Here is a 5,915-nt window from a genome sequence, read left to right on the forward strand (position 1 = left end):
TATCCGTCACAGCCTCATCCTAAAGGAGGTGACCTTGACTCCCCAAATCCTGGGGGTGATCCACCGTGAATCTACGATGCTCCCCTGGATGCACAGCCCTTTGGGGTCTATCTCTAGACCAGAGGTCTCCAGAGGGAGAGCTGACTCCCAAACGCTATCAGGGAAGAGCAGTTTGGCCTCCTTGTGTCTGACCCCTTGGAGTTCAGAGCCGTGATTACTCTCAGAGCCGTGATTACTCTCAGGCGACCTGGATTATCGTGGAGAAGCAGGAACCGGGAGTCAAGGGAGCCCGAGGCGGGTAGGGGCTGCTCTTCTCAGGGGCACTTACCCTGAGGTTTCAGGGAGCACAGCTGCCAAACAAGTACCCAAACTTATTATTTGAAGAATTGGGTCACTGTCAACATGTCAGACACTTGTGTAAGAGGCACACGTAAATGGATTTGCAGACGTGTGAACCTAAATCCGACAGCAGCCCCGCAAGGACAGTGTTAAAGGCGAGGAACCCGGGCTCAGGTGGTAGCTGCCCTCCTCAAAGGCAGGCCTGTGCCCAGCTTATGTCTGACACCAGCAGTGGCCAGGATTTTACATCCGTCGTCATGGCTGCAAAGCTGAAATCCCGGCGGATAGCACTGAGCGCTTCTCTTTTTATCCAGTAGTAGTTTAACTTCGCTGAGGAATAGATGTAATATTATTGGCCACTAATCTGAATTGGTTAGAAGGAGGGCGTCATATAAATATCAAAAAACAGTGATTTCTTCCAATAAATTTGATTGATTTGTTCTTCTGTCAGACACTGTGTCCTTGAGCTTTCTTCCATTTAGTTTTCAGTATATATTTTCAGAAAAACTTCTGCTAAAACACCAAGTTTTAGACTTAATTTCTTTTTCTAGCCGGTTCATGCTAGTTATCGATGTTCTTAGCAACTATAATATCATAACTAACTTCCAGGTTTGTAATTTCCAAGTGACTTCTGCTTTCAGTTACTCCTTTGGAGCAGCCTTCTGATAATAAATAAGGTTGTCACGCCCCTGTGATGGTCCTTTCCAGAACCCTCAGCTTCCTGCTCCCCAGAGGTAAGGGGCCGTATTGGCTAGTCTTCTGACTTTTGCCAGCATGGCTACAAATCCAGATAGACACAGCAGTCTTTCTTGCCTCAAGAGATACAATTCCTGAGATGGCACAACTTTAGGATTTGAATGGGTATCAGCGCTTTCTCTGGTTTTTATGTGAGTAGCTACAAGTTCTGAAGACCAAGTGGTCTGACGACAGATATTTATTACCCAAAAGAACCTACCTATACGGTATCCTTTCCTGGAGAAATTTTAGGATGTTCTTAAATGCTTACAAAATATTCTCAATGTCATATTTAATGACACTTTAAAGCTATTCAGAAATAAAATGGGACCTAATTATGAGACATTTTAGCTCCAGATATTCTGTGAGGACAATTTCGTTGGTACCTGAATTGTAGGATAGAAATTAGAGCAGACCCTGGATTTTTCCCTTTCTCTGTCTATACCAAGGGTCGAAATATGACTGTGCATCAGAATTATAGAGAAAACTTCTAAAAAGGCAGAATCCAGGTCCTGTATCCAGAATTTCTAGCTGAGTGTCTTTTTTATGCAGACTGGGGATTTGCATTTTATGTGACCAGCATGTCAGGTGATTGTGGGGAGCTGGACCGCAGGCTTGCGGATCACTGATGAGGATTGCGAAAAATTCAAAACACTGCTTCTCAAACTTGTACACACAGATCACCTGCCTTGAAGTACTGTTGTGAGTATCAATTAAGGATATGCAGCATTTTGCCTGTTGTGGGAATTAACCCACTATTAGATATGATTGGGGATGGGGAGGCTTGGTCAGTAAGTTTATTATTGTCTTAGTCTGGAAAATTGTCATAAAAAATTGTAGTTTGGGAGTTTCTGTCATGGCGCAGCAGAAACGAATCTGACTGGGAACCATGAGGTTGTGGGTTTGATCCCTGCCCTTGCTCAGTGGGTTAAGGACCTGGTGTTGCCGTGAGCTTTGGTGTAGGTTGCAGATGTGACTCAGATCTGATTTGCCTCCAGGTAACAGGGGAAGGCACCAGTTGCTGTGGCTGTGGTGTAAGCTGGTGGCTACAGCTCTGATTCGACCCCTAGCCTGGGAACCTCCATATGTCTCAGGTGCAGACCTAAAAAGACAAAAGACAAAAAAAAAAAAAATTGTGGTTTGGTTTGTTAACTCTCGGCAGCCCATCCCTGAACTCTGAGGAAGCTTGCTTTCTTCTGAGCTTCCAGATCTTTCTTCCGGGCAAGCAGCATCTGGGGACAATGCCACCTCTTCTTTTTCACGTCTTTCTTAGCTTCCTCCCCCAGCTGGACTCTCTTGAATGGCAGCTTGAGCTCTCGTATTCCTCTCCTCCTCCGTGTCTTCATGTATGCAGAGAATCGTTTCTCGTAGGCATCTTCGTCTTCCTCAGACAGGTGGCGCATATAATCCCCAACCTCCCTGCCCACGCTGCGTGCACCTCAGCATTGACCTCCTTGCCTTCGGAATCATAACCAGCGCATCCCTTGGGACTGTGATGGGCAGGCAAGCCTCCATGGACAGCTGCCCTCGGGACCCCCAAAACTTGCTTTCCAGCAGGCGTCCTGGCAACCTTTGCCTCCAGGTAACAGGGGAAGGCGCCAGGCTGACCAGTGATGCCCTCCACATCATGTTCATCTCGTCACCTCGTCCTGGCCTTCATAAATCCTGTCCACACCGAGCCTACGGAGGAGCCTGCGGAGAAGCCTGCGGGCCAGCAGCGGGCCAGCCCAACATGCTGCCGCATAACTTCTCCGGCCAAACTTCACACCGTACTTTGGGAGTTTGTGAGCCTGGGCTGCGCAAATGATCTGATCTCCTGTCTGACAAATGATGTCTCTCTTGGTTCCGTGAACGAGCATCCTGTGTTTGAGAGCATGGTACTTACCTTTATTGTGATGACCACTCACTCGTTTCTGAGCAGAATCGTCACTTTCACCCTTTTCTAAATTTCCCTCGGTGCCTCCTGAGGTAGGCCTTCTTCCTTCTTCTTCTTCTTCTTCTTCTTCTTCTTCTTCTTCTTCTTCTTCTTCTTCTTCTTCTTCTTGTAGGCCTTATTCTTGACAACTTTTACAAACCCCAGCCTATGGACGAGAGCTCCAGAACTTCAGCTTCCCACAAAGCAGCAAGGCCAGCACCGCTCCTGGGGAGGGGTGGCGGGGTGGGGTGGATATGCTCATTTGTATTTTTTACTGTTTTTGTTTTGTTTTGTTTTGTTTTGTTTTTTGGGGGGGCCACCCTGCAGCTTATGGAGTTCCCAGGCCAGGGATCCAGGGATCAGATCGAGCTGCCCTTGGCAGCCTATGCCGCAGCTGTGGCAACCCTGGATCCTTTGACCCACTCTGCGGGGCGGGGATCAAGCCTGAGTCCTGGACCTGCGGACACACCGCCAATCCCATTGCACCGTAGAGGGAACTCAGATTATTTTTTATTAAAAGCCAGTGCAGAGTTAGAAAAAAAGGGAAAATGTTCAGCTACTGGAGTGAAATGGGAAGAAACCTGCCCGTTAATGCACAGGGAAAAGACACGAGTTAGAAGACAGGGGGTGTGTTTACCAAGGTTTCAAGCTCCCCGGTCACATACATATCAATCAATTCCTGAAAGACGAACCACGAGCAGCTTTGAAAGAGGCAACCCCGCCTCCATCCTCACTCCTTCTCCTGTATCCCCACAGTGGAGGCAGACAGCATTTTCTAACAAGCCAGTTTGCCTCTCACATCCCATTTATTTATTATGCTTTTTAGGGCCTCTGCTGCGGCGTAGGCTAGAGGTCGAATCAGAGCTGCAGTTGCCAGCCTACACCACAGCCACAGCAACATGGGATCCAAAGCCACATGCAACCAACACCACAGCTCAGGCAATGCCAGATCCTTAATACACTGAGCGAGGCCAGGGCTGGAACCCGCGTCCTCATAGTTACTAGTCGGGTTCATAACTGGCTGAGCCACGACAGGAGCTCCCTGTCCCTCTCCCTTTAAAATCTCTCCGTGACTTGCTTCGCCCTTGAGGCTGGAGTAGAGCTCTGACAGCACCGTCGATGCTGCTCTCTTTCCCTGGGACCCGGCACCCCTCACAAGTCCCCGCCCCCCCACTCATCCCCACCCCGCTTAGACTCCCCTCCTCCCGGAAGCCTCCTCCAGCCCTTCGGTTTCCCCGGTCCAAACACTTTCAGACTCTGCTGGTTTTCCCCTGTTCGCCTCTAAATCAGTAAGAGTGATGAAGGCAGGCGTTCTCATTGCCTTGGGGACGACTTAATCCCAGGAACCACACCTGCCTGGTACACAGCTGGTGTTTAATAAATACCTGTTAAAGCCTATCTATTGCCCAACTTTAATGAACTCTTGTGAAGAAGAAGCTCTTTTGGAAACAATCCTGTGAGTCACACTGAAACCACCTCTTCTGTGTGTTTTCTACAGACTCTGAGATGGCTTGATCAATACTTTATAGCTGAAGTTAAACAATTTAATGGTCGTGTAGATTTCAGTTATTTCTCCTCCCTGCGTTTCTTTCAGATGCATCACAGGCTTTCTGACACTAGGACCCCAAGTTCGGATCATTTCTTTGTACTTCTTTTTGAACATTCTTCCGCCACCTGCAAGCCTGGATTTGATGTCCCCGTGCGCCTTGCACTCTGGGTCTCTCCAGATCCCCCTTTGAGGTCAAGGCCTGGTTTTCCTTTCTATTGAACAAATCCAGAACTCTCTGAGGCAGCACAGTGTCTTAGTGTTGTAACAGTGCAAACGTAATTCACATCTGCTGAATTATTTAAAGGCAAACATAGAAATAATGAATATGTTTTTTAAAAAGACCAACAGGGAGTTTCCTGCGGTGGCTCAGTGGTAATGAACCTGACTAGGAACCTTGAGGATGTGGATTCGATCCCTGGCCTTGCTTAGTGGGTTAAGGACCTGGCATTGCCTTAAGCTGTGGTGTAGGTCGCAGATGCGGCTCAGATCTGGCTGTGTCATAGGCCAGCAGCTGCAGCCCTGATTTGACCCATAGCCTGGGACTCTCCATATGGTGCAGCCCTAAAAAGACAAAAACAAAACAAAATAAAACAAAAAACCCACCAATATAAGGACATTCACTATTGACCAGTAGGTGGCAACAGAGAGAAGTCAAAAGAATGAACCTGGGATATGACCAGTAAGCCTCCGGTGTGGGACAGGCAATTGGGCCACCCACTTTGCCAGAGGAAGTCACCTTATATATTGAATGTGTTAATATAAATTTAGCTGCTCTTATCTAAATGCCTTCCAGATTTGCGGCACTCTTTTGCAGCTCCAGAAGCCTGAACTGGTTTAGTTATTCCATTTGTAATCATATTTGTTGCATCTATTCTCCCACTAGCCTAACTTACAAGATATTTATTTTCCCAGAACTGATAAAAAGGGTTTACGTTTTTTCTCATCTAATTAAGCTATCATTTCATTACGTCTGTAATACCCGTCCCATTGTGAAAGGATACTTTCCTTCTCCTGAACATTTGTGGATTCAGAGAAATTCTACCCTTAGCAACAATCCCACACTGGAGGAGTATGAAGTTGTCCAAAAAGAGAAACCGTCAGGATAGAACAAGGAAGCAGAAAAGGCAGGTGAGCAATTTTCTCTTTAGGGCTAGCCACAGTCCAAACCTTCTAAAGGAGGGGGCACGCTGCACAAAAATTAAGAAAGAATGTTTCTCTCCCATTTGTTTACATAAATTCCCATGTTTCCAATAAAACTATTTAGACTAGTGCTTCTCAATGTTTACAGTACGGATGAATCACCCGGAGATTTTGTTCAAATGCTGCTTCTGATGCAGGAGCCTTGGGTGGGGCTGATAGTCCTGGGCCGTGTACCAT

General features: G+C 47.2%; 1 pseudogene; it reads right to left on the bottom strand.

Annotated features, from left to right (window-relative positions):
• Nucleotides 1–2,222: 2,222 nt before the first annotated feature.
• On the bottom strand, nucleotides 2,223–5,915 carry LOC100155455 (large ribosomal subunit protein uL18-like; annotated as a pseudogene).

Source organism: Sus scrofa, chromosome 11 (genome assembly GCF_054392235.1).
Source record: "Sus scrofa isolate SSC_HxYL_T2T_F1_AM1 chromosome 11, Sscrofa_HxYL_maternal_Yorkshire_Landrace_v2.0, whole genome shotgun sequence".
NCBI classification, from domain to species: Eukaryota; Metazoa; Chordata; class Mammalia; order Artiodactyla; family Suidae; genus Sus; species Sus scrofa.